Raw genomic sequence first — 23,356 nt, forward strand, 5'->3', positions numbered from 1 at the left:
GTGGTTCTATGAGTGTGTTAGGTGTTCAGCCATGTCCGACTCTTTGCTAACACATGGACTGTGGTCCGCCAGACTCCTGTCCATGGAATTCTCCAGGCCAGTATACTGGAGTGGGTAGCCAGTCCCTTCTCCAGGGGATATTCCTGACTCAGGGATCAAACCAGGTCTTCTGCGCTGCAAGCGGATTCTTTATTGTCTGAGCTACCAGAGAAGCCTATGTGTTTACATAGCACAAAAGAATTGAAAAGTTAGGTAATTAGAAAAATAAATATTCTAATTTCACACACTGAAAACCAATTTTTTCTAGATAAAATATCAAAAAATTATTTAAGGGAATCCCCTGATGATTCATTGTTTAGGATTCTGCACTTCCCCTGCTGGGGGCCTGGGTAAATCCCTGGTCAGGGAACTAAGATCCCACCAGCCCATGGCTCACCCCCATCCCCCAAATAGTAATTATAATTTTGCCGTGGGAAAGAAATGTGGCCATACAGGTTAAAATAATTTTTTTTCACATAAATATTGGGGGGGGGGGGGGAGTTGCATTACTGAAGTTATCTGAATAGAATTTGGCACTGCGATGTCACTTTATTAGACACAATGCTGTATTTTTTCCCTTAGAGAAGAAATGTAATCAGGCAGTACTAAATTTATTTATTAAATAAGCCAAATGCACAAGATCAACATACAGCTTCTCCTAAGGTTAAAGGCTGACACAAACCATTAGCCAAGGGCCTGTAGTTAGAAAGGCAAAACAAACAAACAAAAAACACCTCCCCACAACCACCCATGGTTTATGCCATATTTAGAAATAGTGGAAATTCACATTCTCAATCACTTGTCATTTACTTGAAAATGAATACAGGCAGCAACATTTCGAAATGCTAAATGTCTATGTGATTTATAAACAGTTGCTGTCATCCAACAAAAGGTATGGAGTGACCTCAGGAAGCTGCAACAAGTATTAGCTATACTATTGCACATGAACAGAAGAGAAAGAACTACCCTGATGCAAAGTTTGCTAAACCCGAATGAGGAGGTTAATAATGACATTTATCAACAAACACATAAAATAATTTTAAGATGACATTAAAAAGAGGAAAAGAGAGAAAAAGAAAAAAAACTTTAAAAAGGAGAGAAAATAATTTAAAAAAAGTAAAGTAAAAAGGCTTGGTAAGTTAAAGAATGAGAGGGAATGACAGATTAGTAGAGTCCTATAGTCCATGAGGTTGCAAAAGAATAGGACACAACTTTGTGACTAAACAACAACCAGATTCTGAGACAAATTACTTTTACTAAAAAACTTAATGGGGAGGTAAAGTGTTACATGAATTTGCTGCATTCTGCATACAAAGATGCCAAAGGAAAAAGAAGCTCATTTAATGGGAACAGAGTATATGAACTGAGGCTAAAGACAAGAAATGTGAGGACAGCTAGAATTGGCAAGAGCATGGGGAATGGGAATTCTCAAATACCATGAGTTGATGTTAGTAATCTGTGGTAACAAATGAAGTTTAAATTCGTCTTATCCTATGCCCAACATTTCCACTTCTGGATCTACACATTGAAGAGACTCATACATGTACATGAGGAGACTACAAAAATACTCACTGCATTGTTTTAATACAATGCAACTTACAGAAAAATTTTAAAACCACACAATCATGAATTGGAAGGATACACATCTATTTCGTGTTAGTAATTCTCTCTGGAAAAGAAAAAGCTTCTGGTGAGACAGTACAGGAATTTTAAGCACGTCTTTATTATTTTATTTCTTAAAGAAAAAGATCTGTAGCAAACAACAAATGGTTAACAATTTGCTAATTCTGAGTAGTAAGTACTGAACATTTTGTTATAATGCTTTTTTTTTTGGTCTTGACATTTTATTAATTCATTTAATCCACCTAACAACCCTAAGATAGGAGTTCCTAATGTCTCCATTTTACAAGTGAGGAAGCGGAGGCAGAGAAAGATCAGGCAGCTTACTCAAGGCTGCATGACTAAGTGGCAGAGTCAGAATTTGAATTCAGGTAGTATGGCTCCAGAGCCCTTGCTAGTAGCGACTGCCTACATACACTGCCTTTAGAAACAAGGGTGTTAATAGAACAGAAAGGAATTAACTGGGGAGACCAGCTAGATACAGAGGTTGATAGAGATACAGGTTAGGGATGTGATAGTCATGACAGGGTACAAATGACTGTGCAGGTAATGCTCGCTACCCACTAACAGAGGAGACAGTTCAGTTCAGTCGCTCAGTCGTGTCCGACTCTTTGCGACCCCATGAACCGCAGCATGCCCAGGCCTCCCTGTCCAACACCAGCTCCTGGAGTCCACCCAAACCCATATCCATTGAGTTGGTGATGCCATCCAACCATCTTATCCTCTGTCGTCCCCTTCTCCTCCTGCCCTCAATCTTTCCCAGCATCAGGGTCTTTTCAAGTGAGTCAGCTCTTTGCATGAGGTGGCCAAAGTACTGTAGTTTCAGCTTCTAAATCAGTCCTACCAATGAACACCTAGGACTGATCTCCTTTAGGATGGAGGAAACATAAGAGGGGGGAAAAAAGAGGATTTGGTGTAGAACAATCTCATTTCAGTTTTGTATACAGTATGTTCAAGGTGCCTTCAGGACATTCAGGTGGAAAAATCTAACCAGGATTTGTACCATCAGGTGTTCAGCAGAGAAGGCAAGGCTGATACTGTAGACTGGGGGGAAGTGCTGAACAGATAGAAGTTCTGAACTATCAACCTAGATGTAGTTGCTGAGAAGCCACTGAGTAAGAAAACAAGTGGACTTCGGATAGAATTCCTGGGGAATACCAAATCCTTAGGAGAAGGGCAGGAAGGTGGAGAAACAAAAAGGGTCTGCTGGATCTGGTAACAAGGTTAGCAGGAGATGCAAAGCTAGGGGAAGGCTGTCAGGATAGAAAGCATGTGGGCGGAAGAGAATAAGCCAGTAGAGAAAGGACGGAGGGAAGCTGAAGTCTTGAAAAGGAAAAAAGGATGAGAATGAGAAGGGAAGACTGAAGTAGAAAGAAATGAAGAATTGGAGTCAGAAGGACAAATGAAAGGATAAGCCTTACAAGTACTTACTGTTCTCAGAAAAAATGAAGAGAACGTGACAAGAAACTGAGGGAATTCATATCTAATAAACACTTCCTCTATTTCAAACCTAGGACATTATGTGCTAAAAGTGAGGACGCTGGGATGGCTGTGGACTTTTCGAAGAATGATGGGTGAGGGTAAATACTGGAGTGAGTCTGTAGCGGGAGGCTCATTACAGCTGACCCCAACATCCAGAAGTGTCTAGGCACAGTCCTTCTGAGGGGAAGTCTACAGATATCAAGACTACAGGTTTCTGAGATTCTTTAACTGAAGTCACTGCAATGGGAGTAAATGAAATGAGACACCTCAGGTGGTATTGAACAGCCATTTCCAGACCTACCATTATAACATTATACGGTACAGTGCTTAAGAAGCCTAACAATGCCAATCAGAAGGTAAAAAGCTGGAGGCTAGGAATGCTAGAGTACTAAAAGAAGTCTTTCTATATTTTTATGTAGTGGGGTTCCTAGTTTGAGCTGATGCAGAGGCTAAAGAAAGTGTTTCCCATTAGAGAACCAAAGCAGGAGAGAAAAAGGGGGAGACAAACAGCTCAAGCTATATAAGGGATCAAGGCCAGTACAGAAGATTCTAGAGAATATGATGCCCTGAAGACTAACTGTATCAGGAGTTCTAGGAGACAGAACTTTAGGCAGGAATGTTAGCAAATTTATAGCAAGCACTAGCAAAAGTGGCAGTGGGCCAGAGAAGGACAAAAACTCAAAGAGCATGAAAGGGCTGCTCATGAGCTCATGAGAGATGCTCCCTACGTATGTGTTAAATGCAGGACTGACATAAACATATCAGGTTATAATAAGATCTCCTGGCACACAGTAAGATCCCCTTTAAAGACCACATGGAAGAAAAAAGACTGGTCTTATCATTTGATCATGCTTTGGGAAATAGAGAACATTTGAAGGTTTAGATTCTTGGAAACAGCACAGATAAGAAGGATGTGAGAGGAGAAATTAAGATAATGGGCATGTAAGAAGAGAGTACAGATTTTTTGTTCCATACTGAGTTTGAACTGATGTTAATTCATTCTTTACATAGTATATTATCTACTGAGAGATGCTGTTAAGCTATGGAACCTGCTAAAGGGAACTATTTAAAGGGAAAAACATCTGTTTATTCGACCTTGACTTCAGTTATCTCCTGGAATAATGACAGCCAGAAAAGTAAATTATTTCCCTAATACAGAACACCAAAGACACTATCAATATTTAAGAGAATCAAGTATTGTGTAGCAAAGAATTTGGCGGGCCTTTGTCTCCAGTTCCTGGGAGGTAGCATCTAAATTCTTGGAACTGGGGGAATTCCCCAGCAGTTCAGTGGTTAGGACTTGGTGCTTTCGCTGTCATGGCCTGAGTTCAATCCCCGGTCAAGGAACTAAGATCCCAAAAGCCACATGGCAAGATCAAAAAATAAATTTAAATTCTTGGAAGTGACAGGAATACTGGGTACTGACAGTTTATGTTACTGAGGTAACTTACGGTGAAGACCCTACAGAACTGATGTGAAGAAGATGACTCAAGATGGGGACTGGCCACACTTGAACGATTAACTGGATTAGAAAGTTGGGGCTCTGAGCCAAGGGAAGGGGGTGAGAGACTGAGTTCAACCGAGGGGCCAATGATTCAGTCAGTCATGCTGACGTAATGAAACACTAATAAAAACTCTGAAAACTGAAGCTTGGGTGGGCTTCCCCAGATTGCAATATTCTGTCACATATTTGTACCAGGAGGGTAACACATCCTAACTCATTCCACAGAGATGACGAGGGAAGCTTTGCATCTGGGACCCTCCCAAATCTTTAATCTGTTACAATAAAGCTGTAATGGAAGTGCAGCACTTTCCTGAGTTCTAGAAGTCATTCCAGTGAGTTTTTAAAACCTGAGGGGGTAATGGGAACCTTCCAATCTGTAGCTGGCTGATTCGAAGTGAGGGTAGACGTGTAGAGGACGATCCCTTAGCCTGTGGAGCTTGGTCTAATGCTGGGTTGCTTAGTCACGAGCCACTGCAGTTTATTAAGCTTTTGCAGAGTCTAGTCTCATTGATTCCATTCTCACTAATGCAGTTTGTGCAATGTTCACAGCATGATGATATCCCAGTTTATTCAGCCATTCCTAATGCCATCAATGAAAAGGCCTATCTGTATATGGCATGCTAGGCCACTCCATCAGAAGCCTTCAGTCTTTATGGTATTTAAGCTAGACTCTAATGTGGTATCCCTTTACTCCTTCAGAACTCTTTCACTTGATTTTTTTTCCCCCTCTGTACTACTAAAATAACTAAATGAATTTATCTCTAATATACTTTTTATCCACGGCTAGCATTTCATTCTTATCACTGGATCACAATGGAAGTTCTTTGAAGGCCTTAAAGGTATTAAGCTCTGTCATCAAAGAGTCTTAGCAAAATTCACACTGAGCTCCTGGCACATTTATCTAATCCATCCAAAGGTTCTTTGATGGCTTAATGTATTTCATCAACATGTGAAACTTCATTTTCTCTAGCATTAGAATCAGTAGGTCTAACATGACCCATTTCCTCCTTATGACAAAAAATGTTTCCTTTACAAGATTTTAATTTAGGTTACAATTGGCAGACATTCTGTTTTATAACTACTAATGTGCCACCCTTCACTTCTTGAACTGCCAACTATATTCTCTCTAACAAAGGATCACAACCCTCTTTCAAGAAAGCACCTAGGGATTATGTTCAGGGGAAAAAAGGCTCAAAAATGTTTTATTTCTTTTCAGTCAAAGAGCATTTCATGGTCAGTAAAAATAGCTTAAAAACAGCTTGAGGTAGAACAGGTGTTGTCTTTCAATGGCCACCATCTACCGTCATATTCTGTAAAAGGATGTGCACAACAAAGTGCAAATACTATTATAGCTTGAAGATGCTTCTGTGAGGCATGTGTGAACACCACTGAGAATCTCCTGGCCTCCAGAAATTCACACTATCCCTTACATTTGTAGAATGAGCAGATATAGCTTCTATTTAAAGTACCTAAGGTTCTGTCCAATTTAATTAGTTCAATTTCCTATGGCTGTGCACAAAATGAATAAATCCAGCCTAATACGTTTCAGATTGGATTTATTAATGGCTTTCTTTCATTATTCCTTGAACTATACCCACTACATCAATTGTTTCAGTAGTTATTAGTAGTTTATAAGTTTCTGTTGCTTTCTTTACAATTGTCACTGAAATTCAATGGGGCATTCAGTCTACAATTTTTGTTGTCATTCACTGGCATTCAGTCTACAATTTCTGATGTCATTCATTTCCTACCTGTTAAAAGAAGTTGTGGTTTAGCTAGCACTTTGAAAACACTGAGATAATAAAATGTTCTACTGTCTCTCTCTGGTGATCCTGTATTATGGCGTGACATCAGATATGCTTGATAATCAGCACTGCATACGTTCAAACTACTTGAAAAAAACAGAAAAGGCATGTGATTTTTGTGAAAGTGCCTTCTGCTGAAGACAGAAACCATATACCCTTCTAAATATTTGAAAATAACAGAAAAGAGAGAAGATGTCAAACCAGCATAGTAGATTGAATAATGATTTACTGACACCATAAAGCAGTAATTCTTAATTATTTTTAGACCATAAAAGGATCCGGCCTGAGAAGCTTATTAAACCGAAAGATCCTCTCTGCAGGGATGCAGCACTCAGACATGAATAGGTTCATGGACATTTTTTCCATGTGGTTTTAGGTTATTTACAAGCACATACATAGATCCTAGTTGGCATCGCTTGTTTTATATTTTATATATGCATGTTATATACAATATTTTATATGTGTGTTTTATACAAAATATAAAACAAGGACTGTTAATTAACATTCAAGTATAGGCTTGGGAGAAACACACACATATATCCACACATGCACATGTATAAATACATACACACACATTTTACACAAACCCGTAAATTTCAAGTGAGAAGGTGGGGTGGGTTGAGAGATATTAACTGGGCTTCAAGCATTTATCTAGTTACTAAAGCACATCTGAGGAATTCTAGGGCTTACAGGAACTTGATTGAAAAAAAATAACTGTATTAACTTTATTAAAGACATCTTATATCGATTAGAATGGGGGTTGCTCAGCTAGGGAGGTGTGACAAGAAGATTTTCAGAGATGATTTTTTGGGGGGTTCTATTTCACTCCTACCCCATGTCCCACATGACCAAGAATCTGATTATATAGCAGAGAAGAGAACTATGACAATCAGCAGAGGCACCAAGAGAAATGTTACATGCTTTCACAGAAGGGAGAGTTATACATGAAGATGACATTTAACTCAGCTCTGAAAACATTTTTATCTTATACATCTTACTTTGTGCCTTAAACATATACAACTTGTTAGCTGAAAATTTAAGTATCTTCCCTGATAGCTCTATATGAGTTATCACAAAACCACAGTGCCATTAAGACAACTATGCCTTAATCAACTTGCTATATTAATCTGTTTTACAAAACAAAATAAAAACAGTGTGATGACAAGTTGCTAGGTTTATTACTATGTACACATGTAAATGTTAAGTGAATGTCTGTTCCTCAGACCATTTTAATTACGAAGATACAAGGCACAAAATCTTGAAAAAACATGTTTTAAATGTTAAAAATCTTTAAACACATGAGACTTCTCTAGTATTTTGCTATTTTCTGTGACTCTACAATTATTTCAAAGTAAAAAGCTAAAAATCCCATTGTACATCCACTGTAACACACTTGCAAAAATACAGAATGGTATGTTAAAAAATATGACCTGGAACACAATTCTGAAGTAGGTATTGTCTTTAAGTTATCTTGAAAAGTGAAAATTTTAAAGATGCTTTGTAAGAAAAATAGGAAAACTAACACAAAAATCATTTAAGAGAAAAAGAATTTCCTTTAACAGTCTAAAATGTGTATCTTTGGAAGACAAAATATTTTAAATGACAATTTCAATATATGATCATTTCAACCCACTTATAAGGCCCGAAACATAAATTTTTAAAAATTAAAGAAATTGAAGGGTAAAATTTGTTTATTTAAAATATATTTAACTATTACTCAATAGTTTCTTTTTTATTAAGTGCGGAGTTTAACATAAAGGGTCGCCAGTCACTGCTATTAAATAACCGAAGGACATTTAAAATCAAGTGCAGATGTGGTTCCAATGAAAACTGAAAACCTGGACAATGAAAATTTGGAGTGTATGTGTATGAGCGAAGGTTGGATGGGAAAGAGAAAGACCAGGGGACAGAGTAGAGAAGGAAGCAAAACGCTAAGAGGGAGAGAGAAATGGAGGCCCAAAGACTGCCAGGACAGCGTCAAGGACACAGGAGACACAAACAGGGACAGAGAGGCAGAAGAAAGTCAGGCACGGGAGAGGAAAAGAAGGGTGACAGAGGCGGTGGAGGGGGGGAGCAAACAGAAAGCTGGAGGAAGGGGCACAGGGCAGGGCACACCAGGGACAAAAGGAGAAAAGCAGACAGACTAACAGAAAGGGAGAGGGGGAGGCAGAGGCAAACAGAGGAGAAGGGAGAGACAGCGGGGGTAGGGAGAGAGGCGGAGATGCCAGAGAGGAGAAGCAGCTGAGCAGAAGAGGAAAGGAAGGACTGACAGACATGCAGAGGGAGAGGCACGCTGAGACGCCAGGTAGAAACGCACAGAGGGAGACAGACCGAGACAAAGTGAGCAAGACTAACAGGCCAGTGGAGGGAGACAGAGGGAAAGGAGAGAGACAGAGAAGAGACAGACACTCAGAAAGTCACTCACACACTCGCACGCACACACACACACACACACACACAGGGGGGCAGGGAGCAGAGACATAAAAGGAAACCTAAAGAACAGAATAAATGAAAAGGAAGAAAGACAATTAAGAAAGAGAAAAGCAGAATGCAACAAAGGATGGGTAAAAGAAGTTGTAGGTAAGAACTGCTGTTAATTTTCATTTTTTTTCTTTCGTTGTTCAATATAAAATTTAAAACCTGAAGCATAAAAAAGAAATGATGATTGAAATTCTCCTGGCATTAGATTGAAATAATGTACCTAATAAAACTCCCTAATTTTAATAATAGCTATTAACACTTTCACAATTCTAATTACTTACACAATTGGGAATCAGAAAGAAACAAAAGAAAAAGGAATAATGATATTCAGCAATGAAAAAAGGCCATTTAGTGAGTTTTCTCCTGTCTCCTCTAAAAAAAGATGAATTATTTCTCCAGATCAAAATAATTGATTCTTATGGGTGGGGGAGTGGTTGAAAACAATACAGCAATTTCAAAAACTGTTAACATTTCGGCTAAATCCAGGAAAAAAGCAAGCAAAACTCAAAAATCTTCCAAACAAGTCAATTATATACTAATGGACATATTTCAGTTATTCAGTATTGCCCATATGGTGGGATTTCAGTTTTGAAGAATCATAACATATCAAGATAAATGTCAAAGTTTTTAGACAGCAAGATTAGAAATCAGATAGTTCTCAAAAATTACAGCTTGGTTAGCATTTGCTCTCTTTTGCAATGTGATAATTGATTACACTAATCAGAGCAATGACAAATACAGGTTTTCCTGTTATAAGCACTTTAAAAACTATTCTACCTCTTCTCCCAAAAAAGAGTACAAAAATTTACATCGGGTTTGAAAGTTAAGGTTCTTTGTTTTATAATTTCCAAAGTCTCATCCACACTGTACTGGTTACACAATGAAAAATTTTAAATGAAAAAGCCACACAGCATGTCTGTTTTGAGATGAATCTGAAAGAGAAGACATCTTCCTGACTGACAAACTGTTCCGTTAACACACAAATATCAATGAATACTCAGGTAAACCATTCTATCAACAACATACAAAGAGCATCACAAATTTGGGGATTAGGGGAGAAAAAACTTGTACTATTACTGAGAAGCAAATGAATCCTACTCCTCATTCTACCAACCATAACAAACATATCTTTACAAAAAGAAACAAAAACCATTTAAAAAACATGCTCTTGTGTTGGATCTTCTCACAAGCCCCTAGCAAAATTAGGGTACTAAGTGAACACGAGTAACTCTTCACACATCTGATTTACCTTTTGCACACATTACTAAATGAATTAAGAGTCACATACCTTCATCGTATTGGTATTTGCTTCATCACACAGAGTGAATGAGGATGTACTTGCCATAGCATCTGTAAACTGATGCTCTGCATTGCTCCTCTACAGAGCTCAGTGCACACACAGCCGGCGATCAGTCAGGCATTGGGAGAGTGCTGCGGGAGCGCTCTACAGCACTTGCAGAGGACTCAGACAATAGAAAGTCAACAGCTGTATGTTGTGATGTCAGTAACACTCTAGCCAGTCACCACCCAGAATATCTGAAATGCATCGGAAGCTATATTGAGCTCTTCATTAGCAATTCAGAAGCAATGATGCAAAAGTCCATGAAACTGTGAATGCGCTAAGACTATCAGGATTTTTTGAGATTTCTCACTATTAAATTTTTGTTGCACGCTGATGAGAAAAGTTGAGATGATTATATTCTCCAGAATTCCCTTAAGAACAAAATGTATGGAATCTAGGCAGTTAATACATCAGGTTTTTCATAACACTCTTTAACACTTCTAATGTCACTAACAAAAAGCCTTTAAAAAAAACTCAAAGACAATCTGCCTACAAAAGCTGACATCCCATGATGGTTTCATCTTCAAACTGATTTAACTGTCACAAAGAAACAAATTGCATTAAGAGCATAATTCCTTATTTCTTAATTTGTTTCTGCTAAAATTTAAATGAGCTGGCTTCTTCTGGCAAGAGCATTACTTCTTCACACCAACAGATGGAGACAGCAATAGAACTGCGATCAGAAGACAATTTTGCCTTGTGACAGCTGTCTGTTGTCTATATTAGCTCAAGTGGCAGACTTTAAAGAATGAACTGAAAACATCGTTCAAGAACTAAGAAAAGCAAAATACTTTCCATAAACATACAGGGGTACTGCAAGGATCCTACCAGACATTTATTACCTGTACTATTTGAAGAAAAAAATGTATACCACTAACCAAAAATACTTTTCTCTGCCACTAAAATGGTTAAGTCTTATAGAGTTTAACGTATCAGCAGTGCTCTGTATACAAGCTTGCTGCTGCTTACATGTTCAATTATGTCCAACTTTTCTGCAACCCCATGGATTGTAGCCTGTCTGGTTCCTCTGTCCGTGGGATTTCTCAGGCAAGAATACAGGAGTGGGTTATCATTTCCTTCTCCAGGGGATGCTCCCAACCCGGGGATCGAATCTAAGTCTCCAACCTGGCAGGTGGATTCTTAACCAGTGAGCCACCTGAGAAGCCGTATACCAGCTTAGGAAATGGCAAAATGAAAGACACTGTAACTATGTTATTGCTTTCAACAGGCTATATTTCAGACTTATATACATAGATTTAAGCTTCTAATATATGTAAATCCACAAAACCTTTCCTGAACATTCAAAGGTGTTAAGACAGTGATTCTTGTCTGAGATGTTTTGCATTAATTTACTTAAAGGTTCCCAAATACCTATTTCCTCAGTGTACAATCCTTTACCACGTCGCATGCTTTCTGCTACTCATCTGCACGTAAGAGGTAAAAACCAAGCACTAGCCTGGGTACCCAAACACAAGTATCCAAGTCCCTAGGTTTTCCCAAAATGGCTACTGCTTTCAATAAAATGTACAAGTCATATTTTCTCAGATAAAACTTTGTTACTTTTGAGAGAGATAAATCCAAGGCAACATTCCTTAAAAACCCTAACAAAAGCTCTTGTTATGAAACAGGAAAACAAACTGAAATGCAGAATAATGAAGGAACCCAACTTCACTGTAGCAAAATGAAACTGAATATTTCTACTAGTCGGAAAGGTCAGGATAAAACCACTTGTATATATGGATGCTATTTCAAATGATTCTATTTATCTTTGAGCTTTGGAAATTGTTGCTTTGCTGTTAAGTCACTAGGCTGTATCTGACTTTTTTTGCAACCCCATGGACTGTAGCCCACCAGGTTCCTCTGTCCATGGAATTCCCCAGGCAAGAATACTGGAGTGGGTTGCCATGTTCTTCTTGAGGAGATCTTGTAGATTCAGGGATCAAACCTGCGTCTCCTGCACTGGCAAGTGGGTTCTTTACCACTGAGCCACCAGAGAAGCCCTTGGAAACTGTTAGGCCTTATAAATTCAAGTAACTCTGAATTAATGAAAAGTCATAATAAAGAATATTTTAAAATGTAGTTTCATTACTGTCAGGTAGAGGTCTCCCTCTAACTCTGAAAGACCTCAGCTGTCAACAGCGAATTCTATCAATAGTGAACACCTAATTGAGGAACAACCTATAACGTGCTAATAAGACACAAAATCTTCAATATTTTCTTTGGACAATATCATTAATTACATAAATTAGCTTTGTTGTACCCTGTAAATGTTCAATACAAATAACAGTGAAACAGGTTTAAAAAAGCTTTCTTGTAATACCTTGGAACTGTGTTTAAAACATGGTACCAAGATCAGGTAACAAAGGAAACTTTCAAAGAATAGATCCTCAATAAAAACAATATGAATGAGGCTTCCCTGGTGGGCCAAGGGTTAAGAATCCGCCCTGCAACCCAAGGGACTCTAGTTCAGACATACTGGTCCAGGAAGACCCCACACGTCCTAGGGCAGCTAGGTTCATGTGCCACACTACTGTGGCCTGTGCCCCAGAACGAGAAGCCACCTCAATAAGTCCATGCACCACAACGAAGAGTAGTCCCTGCTCGCCTCAACTAGAAAAAGCCTGGACGCAGCAATGAAGAACCACCATAGCCAATAAATAAATACATCTTAAAAAAGAAAAAAAAAGGAATATGAATTAGTAAGATTTAATTTTTTGCTTGCATCTCAAGTTTCATTTCGTACATTTCTGAATGCTCACAACTTCCTCTGCAAAAGCATAAGCACACGGACTCCATTAACAGCGTTTAACTATAGTTATAATGTAAAAACTTAATTCCCAATAGAATTAAAGGAACTGGGGCAACTATGGGACTAATAACAGAAATTTAATTTTCTAAATCTAATTACTGACACTGCTGATAAACTTTCTTAATTTTTAGGTGCCTGAGCTCTTAAGAGGTGACTTTTAAGTGCTCAACCTTTAAAGATGAAAACAACATTTGAACCTAATTCTCTCACATATTGCCTAAGACATTTTAAATAAAAAGAATAAATGATTACCGTAACAGGAGACACTTTATGGGAGCCAACTTTTTTAGAAATTTAACATTTTCTTAGAAGTGGCAGATCGGTATTTTGCAATCTCCAATGTTAGCTGATTCCAGCAAAGACTAGGAATAGATGGCAAAAACCTACCAGATGAAAGATTGTTACTGAACCAAGATAGTCTTTGATTACTGTTAACTTTTTTTTAGTCTTACATGAGTATGTTTATCATAAGATACCATTAACTTTTAATTTCAAAGAGTAAAAGTTAAACCAGCAGACTCTACCTTACCCAAGTGAGCAACTTTAACATCACCAATAATAGGACAGGCTGTTGTAATTGGGGACAAAAAAAACACAAAACACTCATGTAGTACTCATCTGAAAATACTTAATAGAATCTGTCATGATAAAACAAATAAATGTAGACTGTGGACCATTCTACAAGACAGCTAGCTTGAAGTCTTCAGATACCAATATTGTAAAAGGAAAAATAGACAAAATTATAAAAGACTAGAGAGATGTAACAAATATAAAGTGGTGTGAGGATTTTTGAGTGGTTTCAAGATATTTCAAAAAGCTATAAAGGATATTAACTAATAACTGGGGTAGCATGAATGTGGTTGGTATATTAGATAATAATATTATCAATGTTTAACTATGGGAGTGTGATAAAAATATGAGTGAGTGAGGTGAAATGCTTAGACCTGGTAAAGCCAGAAGGCTATTTGGACATTCATACCATCTTTAAACTTCTCTGTACAACCTTTTCCAGCAGTCCTCCTTTTCTCTAGCATTTTTTATTCATTAGGATAGTAGTCTTAGTGTAAAACAGCTAATCATATACTACAGCAAGTTTCTATCACATGGTACTTGGAAGTAACCCAACATTAACCTTATCTAACCTGTTGCCTTGTGAGCTTTTACTGGATCTGATTAATTGCAAAGGTGGATAATATAAACATAAAGGGATTGTGTCCCTCATGGAATGGACTCCTTTCATTTTGTAAAGCATGAAGTTCACTCCTGGACTGTTTTTTCCACAGTAGTAATGAGTCTCGTTAGTCATGCAAGCATTTTTAACACTTACTGCACCTGAGATTTTCCCCAAGCGAAAGTATTTCATGATTTAAATGTTTCCTGTCTGTTAACACATGTGCAGTTAACATTAAAAATATATAACATGTATTAAGTGCTTCAGAACTGATCACCTAAGATGAATATTAATATACTTTTATTTTCTACCAATAACATAAAATGTGATATCCTGTAGTATGCCAAGTCAGTTCAGTTCAGTCGCTCAGTCGTGTCCGACTCTTTGCGACCCCATGAATCGCAGCACACCAGGCCTCCCTGCCCATCACAAACTCCCGGAGTTTACTCAAATTCATGCCCATCGAGTCGGTGATGCCATCCAGCCATCTCATCCTCTGTCGTCCCCCTCTCCTCCTGCCCCCAATCCCTCCCAGCATCAGGGTCTTTTCCAATGAGTCAACTCTTCGCATGAGGTAGCCAAAGTACTGGAGTTTCAGCTTCAGCATCAGACCTTCCAATGAACACCCGGGACTTATCTCCTTCAGGATGGACTGGTTGGGTCTCCTTGCAGTCCAAGGCCAAGTAGTCATTTGCAAATATTAGGTATTCCTCATGACAAAAACCTTGAAAGAAACACTGCCCCGTACCCCCAATTTTAAAGTTGAAAAGACAGAGGTATAAATGGATCAAGTGATTTCTCCTGTGTAACGTTAGACCCAAGTTGTGAGGCTGGCTTTATATTCTACAGCCTTTACTCCTAATTGGTACACTTGGTACACTATTTCCTCTCTCTGCAGAAATTAAGGATAAACAAATGTTGGTTCAGTTATGAAAGACCTTTAAAATCAAACATTATAGTTTAAATGAAAAGAATTTTAAAAGGAAGAAATACACCAAGAGCTAGGGGATATATACTTATAAAGCACTCAACTATTATCTTATTTAATACTTTCAATTCTGGGGGGAAATTCAATCCACTGAGATAATTCAATATCAAAGCTTAGCATCAACATAATTCTTGCAAAGCTAAGTCAAAGATAATAAAGCAGAGAAGTTAAGAATGTAAACTAGGAGATTCTTAGAATAATCTAGATATAAGACGACTATGGTTGGGGTAAAATGAAGATAATGGAGAGCCACCTCAAAGCAAAATTTGGCTAGTCATGTATGACTCATGAAAGAGAGGGCTAAGTCAAGGATAATCCAAACACTTTTAAAAACTGGGTAACTGAAAGAATGTTATGAAAGAACCATAAAGGTATCTACCATGGGAAACTGGTCTAGAGGCAGAAAAAACCACTAGCTTCTCATCTACTCTTGGCTGGATGCTCAATCGCTTCCATCATGTTCAGCTCTTTGCGACCCTATGGCCCGAAGGCTTCCAGGCTCCTCCATCCAAGGGATTCTCCGGGCAAGAAAACTGCAGTGGGTTGCCATGCCCTCCTCCAGGGATCTTCTCAACTTAGGGATCAAACCCACATCTCTATTCTTGGCTACCACTCACCAAAAGCAAACAAGCAAGTAAACAAATAAACTCAGTTATCCTCTTCAACTTAACATGTCAAAGAAGATTCGAGAGTGGTAAGGAAGAACTGAGATATCCCCCAATTAGAAGAACTGAATCAACGTTTCATAACCAGTGGAATATCCAAAGTGCCAGCCTCATAGACCTCCACAGATAATTACAGAAATAAGGCATCAAGATAGTTAAGAAACATTTCATGGGCAGGAACTGGAGTCATGCTTATAAGGCAGGATTTGTGAGAATTTCCTTGCTATGAATCTAGTGGCAAACAGGACAAACTGCCCTCAAGGATCGTCCAAACTTTCTAAGTATCTTTGAATTCTACCTCCACTGGCAATATCCTAATATAGGCAAATGTTATTTCCTGCTTGGATTTCCCCATGAGGCTTCCTACTGGTCTCTAACCTTTAAAATGGTCTTAACATGCTCAGTTGCGTTCACCTCTTTGTGACCCCATGGGACCACAATCCACCAGGCTCTTCTGTCCATGGAATTTTTCAGGCAGGAGTACTGGAGTAGGTTGCCATTTCCTCCTCTAGGGGATCTTCTCGACCTGGAGATCAAACCTGCATCTCTTGCATCTCCTGCACTGGCAGGCAGATTCTTTACCACTTGCACCACCTGGGAAGCCCTATTAAAATGGTCTTGCCCCTTTCTAATTTATTCTTTACAGCACAGATGGTCTAGAGAAAGATACAAACATTGTTGTATCAGTGTGGTAAATGCTAGGACAGGGGAAGAAGCATTGAAGTGGGCCTCGAAGACTAGTTCTGGAGAGTCAGAGAATGTTTTGTGGAGGAAGTGACATTTAAGCTATCTTTTGAAGGAATCTGCCAGATAAAGAAGCAAGAGAAAAGTATTTGGGGGAGAAGTAACATGAGTGAGAGCCAAAGGCAGAGGAGGAGTGAATTTGGTGCATGGTAAGAAGCTCAGCAGGGCAAGAACTGTTAACTAATGTACAGATCTTACTTAAATTCCTTAAGAAAAAGAATTCTTCAGTTTCCCACCAATGTCTTCTTTCCTGATGGAGGATGCAATTTGGGATCTCACACTGCATTGTCATGTCTGCTTACTCTCCTTCAGCCTGTGACGGTTCCTCACCCGTCTTTGTCTTTCATGACCTTTATTCTTTTGAAGAGCACTGGTTAGTTATTCTGTAGAACGTCAATTTAGGCTTACCTTGTATTTTCTCATGATTAGACTAGACTGGGCTCACGCATTTTTAGCAAGAACACCACAGAAGTAAAACTACCCTCAGTGCATCATAATCAGGGTACACGTGATGTTGATAAATCTTACAACTGGTGATTAGGGTTAGGGTTAGGGTTAAAGTGGTGTCTGCCATGTTTTTCCTAAAGTTACTATTTTCTCCTTTGTAATTAATAAGCATCTTGTGGGAGGTATTTTATGACTTTGAAAATATCTTGTTTCTCATAATTTCTCTAATTTTAGGATCCACTGAAAGTTCTTGCATGCAATAATTACTACAGTGCTGTCTACCTACTGATGTTTTAATTTCCCTGGAATTCCACCTTATGTAAGAAAGTGCTGTCCCTTCTCTCAATTTATCTATTTATTTTTATGTATGAGAAATGTATTTTGTTGTGGGTTAAAATCCAGTAGTCCCATTTTTAAAATGACTTTCTGGTACCATATGATGTTCCAGCCTTATCTTGTTATTTTCTGTACCCGAGCCTCAGACTCAACTGTTTCTCCCAGGAACCACAGTTCTTTTTTCTGAAGAAAGCTACTTAGAGAAGATCTAGGCACTAACATGTTTACTGTTACTAGGATCTCACTGCTTTTTGCCCCTCTCAGGACAGAACACATGCACACATGTACGCAAACATACATATTCACATGTCTATATTTATTTCTGAATTCTTCATCTGCATATACATAAAAAATCATGGGTTCCTATGGATATCTCCAACTCCAAAGAAAACAGGGTTCATAATTGCTTATTTCTTTATCTGTAGCTTCAATGGGTTCCTATGGATTATCTCCAACTCCAAAGAAAACAGGGTTCATAATTGCTTATTTCTTTATCTGTAGCTTCCTTATTCAACACAGAAAAACTGTACATTCAGTATCTGTTGACACAATATATTCACTTATTTGTTCAAACTCAGAGACAGTTTCAGAATTCCTAAACAATACTTCTGTGAGAAACACTTTTACCACACAGAGTACAACATGTGTTCTTTCAATCTTTAGCCCTCCAGTATATAATCAAAACCCTGTTTTCCAAAATTACTTAGTTCCTTTCTTCCCCACTCAGTTCAGTGATTTTGTTATTCATTTGTAACACAGTAAGGTTCATTTGTGAGTTTATATTCCATTTTAGAATCACCACCTACCAAACACACATCCAGATTGACTTTTACTTATTTTTGGAGGATATGTGAAAAATTCAGAGTTCTAAGTGTCAGAACTATACAAAATGTTGCTCCCCCTTCTCCCCAGTGTCTTGTTTCTACTGTTGCTGATCTTTCTACCCCATTTTGACCCCCTTACCTGTAGGAAAGCAATTATATTAGTTTCTGGTTTATCACTCCTGCATTATTTTGCAGAAATAAGCAGATACATGTATATATTGATAGATCTCCCTTCTTACATGAAGAGTAGCCTACTACAGATACTATTTGTACTTTACTCGTTTCTCTTAATTGTACCTTAATAGTTCAGAGACTTTCCTCATTTCCTTACAACTGCGTAATCCTTCATTGTGTGGCTGTACCATAATTTATGCAGTCATTCTCCTGTATGAGCATTTAGGTTATTTTCAGTATTTTCCAATTACAAACACTCCCCAAATGAATAAACTTGTGCATATGCAAGGGTGTCTCTAAGAGTCACAATGAGAAAATCTTTTCCTAAACTAAGGTTAAAGAAAAAACCCACGTTTTCTTTTAGCAGTTGTATGCTCTCTCTTTGGCCAGGAAAATCTTAGTTGTCCGACTAGAGACTGAACCAGGGCCCTTGGCAGTCAAAGCGCGGAGTCCTAACCACTGGACCGCCAGGGAATTCCCTATCTTGTGACTTTTTAAAATAAAAAATTGTTTTCAATAACCATTTTCAACCTTGTTGTCTTACTTTGCATATTTATGCTTTCTTCCTTTACATGATCAAGGTAGCTAGTGATTTGTCTAATTTGATAATTAAAAAAAATAGTATAGATTAACTAGGTCTACTGGTTTTCTATTCTCTACATTACTTCCTACTTTCTATCTTTATTATTTCCTTCCTTGTACTCTCTTTAGGTTTACTTTGTTGCTGTTTTCCTAGATTTTGTTTTGAGCTAGAAATTTACTTCACTTATTTTCATCGTTACAGATAAATCTGTTTATTGTTATGAGTTTTTCATTTGCACACTACTTTACTGGGATGTTTTACAGATTCCTATTTTAATGGTGCCCTCTTCTGTCAATATTGCAAAGTCCAGATATTTCAGCCGCTGTTTTATTCTGAGGGGAGAAGTTGGTTATGAATCCACAATTTTGTGGTTCTCTGTCTTGCTGCATTATGGATTGTCTCCCTTTACCTGCTGAAGGGTCCTTCTCCCTTTTTTATGTGCCTTTTGGTCTCCTCTAGAAGCTATGTATTTTGAAGGCTGCCACTTCAAACTGCATGTATTTTTAAGTTCCTTCCCTAGAGTTCCTGTTCCAATCGAGATTTTTTTTTTTCTTCTAGAATTTTTTAAGGTAAACTTAGTCTTTCTGGCTGAGGTCAAATCAAGGTTAGCTTCCCTCTGTTTTGCCGCCTCCTTTTTTTCAATTGAAGTATAGTTGATTTACAATATTTACAATATTTTATGTATTTCAGTACAACTATTGATTCAATATTTTAATAGATTGTACTCCATTTAAAGTTATTAATGGCTACATTTTCCTGTGTTGTACGGTATATCTTTGTTGCTTATTTATTTTATATATAGTAGTTTATATCTCTCAATATCTTGTCCCATTATCACCCCCCTTTCCTCTCCCCACTGGTTACTACCATTTGTTTCTACATCTGTGCGTCTGCTTCTGGTTTGTTATATACATCTGGTTTGCTTTATCTGTTAGATTCCAAATAACTGATACGAGACTTATTTATCTACCCCTGTCAGACTTCTGTCACTAAGCATAATGCTCTCTAGGGCCATCTATGCTGCTGCAAATGACAGAACTTCAGTCTTTTTATGACTCTGTGTGTGTGCGCGCAGTCGTGTCTAACTCTTTGCGACTCCATGATCTATAGCCCGTCTGGCTCCTCTGTTCATGGCAATTTTCCAGACAAGAATACTGAAGCAGGTTGCCATTCCCTTCCCCAGGGGATCTTCCTGACCCAGGGATTGAAGCTGAGTCTCTTGTGTCTCCTGCATTGGCAGGCAGGTTCTTTACCAGCTGAGCCACCTGGCTGACCTCCCTGGCAACTTTTTTTGGGGGGCCACAAAGTTTTATGGCAGGCAGGAATAGAGTAGGAGTGTGAGAGATCACATATAGAATTTGGTGAATTTTTGTTGGTTTGTTTCAAGTTATTTTGAAGTTTTAAATTCTCTTAAATTACGCTGTGTCTTTACATTTTTCTTTTTACTGTTCTATTTTTTGAAGGAAAATTGGGAAGCAGTAGCTAGAAGACCATCACTGTCTTCAGTTATCTGGAAGTCCTTGACATTTATACTTGGTAACAGCTTTATTGAGATATAATTCACGTTTCATATAATTTGCCTATTTAAATATACAATGCAATAACTTTTAGTATATTCAGAGTTGTGTAGCTATCAGCACAGTTTCAGAATGTAAAAACTGTCCCATAAGGAATGCCTGTACTATTTAGTTTTCATCTCCTAATCCCTCTATCCACCACCTACCCCTAGACAACCCTTAATCTACTGTTTCTATAGATTTCCCTATTCTGCAAATTTCAAATAAATTGTTTTCCGTCAGCTGATGAACACCTGGGTTATTTCTTTTCGCTACCATGCATATGCTATGAACATTCATCATGAATTTTTGTGTGGACATATGTTCTCACTTTTATTGGTAATATACCTAAGAGTCAAACTATTGGGTCAAATAGTAACTATTTTTTCAAGTGGATGCACAATTTAAATGACCACCAGGAGTGTGTGAGGGTTCCAATTTTCTATATCCCTGATAGTATTTATTACTGTCTTTTCAATTACAATCATCCTAGTGAGTATGAAGTGGTACCTCTCTGTGCCTTTGATTTATATTTCATTGATGGCTAATGGTGTTGAGTATTTTTCCATGTACTTATTGTCTGTATGCATATCTTCTTTGGAAAAACCTCTATTCATTCAGATCATTTACCATTTTAAAATTAAGTTAAAAAAAAAAAAAGAAAAATTAAGTTATGTGTCTTTAACTACTGAGTTAAGAGAATTTTTTACGTATTTTCTGTATATAAATCCCTTACCAGATAGATATTCCAAATATTTTCTCCCTTTCTAGGTTTTTTCTTTTCCATTTCTTAGTGGTGTCCTTTGAAATACAAAACTTTTAAATCTGATGAAGTGTAATTTATCTATATCTGAGAAACAATTTCCAAAAAACATTTTATACTACTGATTAACTTAAAAATAGATACTGATTCTAGAAATTCTGGTAGTATGAATATGTTTTAAAGAACAATGTATAGTCATCTTTGGGCTCAAAATAAATGAGTCAAAGAATGCTAATAAAGTATTCACTGACTGTTTTTTAGGGGTAGAGAGGTAGTTTTTGATAAAGTCATTGCCTAAACGAGTCTTCTCAAAGGACATGTATGTCAAAAATAGTTTTGACGGTAAAGAATCTGCCTGCAATGCAGGAGACCTGGGTTCGATCCCTGGGTCTGGAAGATCCCCTGGAGGAGGACATGGCAACCCATTCCAGTACTCTTGCCTGGAGAATCCCATGGACAGAGGAGCCTGGCAGGCTACAGTCCATGGGGTCCCAAAGAGTTGGACACAGCTGAGTGACTAAGCACAGCACAGCACAGGTGTTTCAATAAATTTATAAAAAAAAGTTCTGAAAATGAGACAACAAAGTGGAATCAAAAGCCAGGGGACTTAGAATAAAAATACACATGTATTGTAATGAAAATACACATTTGATCTCATGTAAGAGCAACAAGGCCTCTGGCAATGCTGGCAAGGAGCTTTATTATACAACAGTATCTGAGAATTACTTAATTTCTTTCTCCTCATGCTCATTTCTACAACTCTGGGAGAACCACAGAGCTGTAAAGGGAAATTGATTCTTATTCCTGGAGTAGGTGTGGGATGCATAATGTAATTAATAACTACAGCCCTCCCTGCTGCCCCAAAGTTTTCTATCCATTTGGTTATATGAACCAATTTTCCCAGTGCTGATCACTCCCTTCTTAGCTGATAATTGGGGATTCCCTGGTGGCTCAGGTGGTAAGGAATCTGGCTGCAGTGCGGGAGACCCAAATGACACCAAACAGACTTCTGAGGGGCGGAAGGTAACCAACGGTGATGCAGTCATCTTATCACTAACGACAAACAAAAGATAATTCTTTGCCAAGGCAGCATCACAGACATCATCATGTATGCAAAGTAACACTTTAGAAATGCTTTCTGATCCTACGTAACATTCAGCTCACTTAACTCATTAACAAAGACAGAATTAATCCAGAATCAAATGGTGGCACACAAGCTTGAGTGGAAGAGGGGAAGGATAATAAGGATAATTTAATTGCTCTATCTTAAAATGACTCATCTCAAATACCCTATTAAGTAAAAGAGCTGATAACAATTAACAGAATCAAATTCATCAGCTGAGGAACAGATTCTTTTCATTCTTGAACAGACCAAAAGCTAACACTTTACTATGTGATAGGTCAGTTCTACGCATTTCCTATGAGGCAAGTAGTATTAAGTATCCTTGTTTCAGAGTTGAGAAAATGGAGACACAGTAACTTGCTCAAAAGTACACAACTAGTGAGCTGCAGAGAAGAATCTGAAGTAAGCAGTCTGGCTCTAGAGTTCATGAGCTTATTCACTTTGACATATCACCTATTCCTGATGGTATAGTATTTAAAACGTCTTCCACATTCTCCATTAGTTTAGCTGACAGACATTACCACCTATTCTTACTTGCTCCTTCTGTGGTAGAGTTGAGCAAGCCTGGTCCATAAACTCAAGAATATTAAGCCAGCAGAAATTTAAAAACTAGCAATCCATAGTAAAATCTACAGGACTTGTGAATGATCAGATTCGGGGAAAGAGAAAATACAATGCTCAAGTTTCTGGCTTGTGCAACTGAGTGTACAGAGGTGAGCTTGGTTAAGAGCTGGGGAGGAGGAAGAGGAATGGGGAGTCTTCCCTTTGCTGTTTCCTTGTACATTCTTTGGCTTTGAGGGCAAAAACACCCCAGGACTCAGTGGTTAGACCGCTCATCTCCTTGACCTGGATCCCTACAAGCAAACTGTTCCCTTAGCAGCCATGTGATAACGCCTTAAT

General features: G+C 38.1%; 1 protein-coding gene across 11 annotated transcripts in view; it reads right to left on the minus strand.

Annotated features, from left to right (window-relative positions):
• Positions 1 to 23,356, minus strand: part of R3HDM1 (R3H domain containing 1) — a 154,861-nt gene that overhangs the window by 95,080 nt on the left and 36,425 nt on the right. For 2 of the 11 annotated variants that reach the window (XM_043894561.1, XM_043894557.1), the window contains exon 1: positions 10,220 to 10,378. The exons of the other annotated variants lie outside the window; for them this stretch is intronic. The gene's annotated coding sequence lies outside the window, so the exon portion shown is untranslated. Of the gene's footprint in view, positions 1 to 10,219; positions 10,379 to 23,356 lie in introns of those variants that run through there. 11 annotated transcript variants of the gene reach the window in all.

This window comes from Cervus elaphus, chromosome 33, assembly GCF_910594005.1.
Source record: "Cervus elaphus chromosome 33, mCerEla1.1, whole genome shotgun sequence".
NCBI lineage: Eukaryota > Metazoa > Chordata > Mammalia > Artiodactyla > Cervidae > Cervus > Cervus elaphus.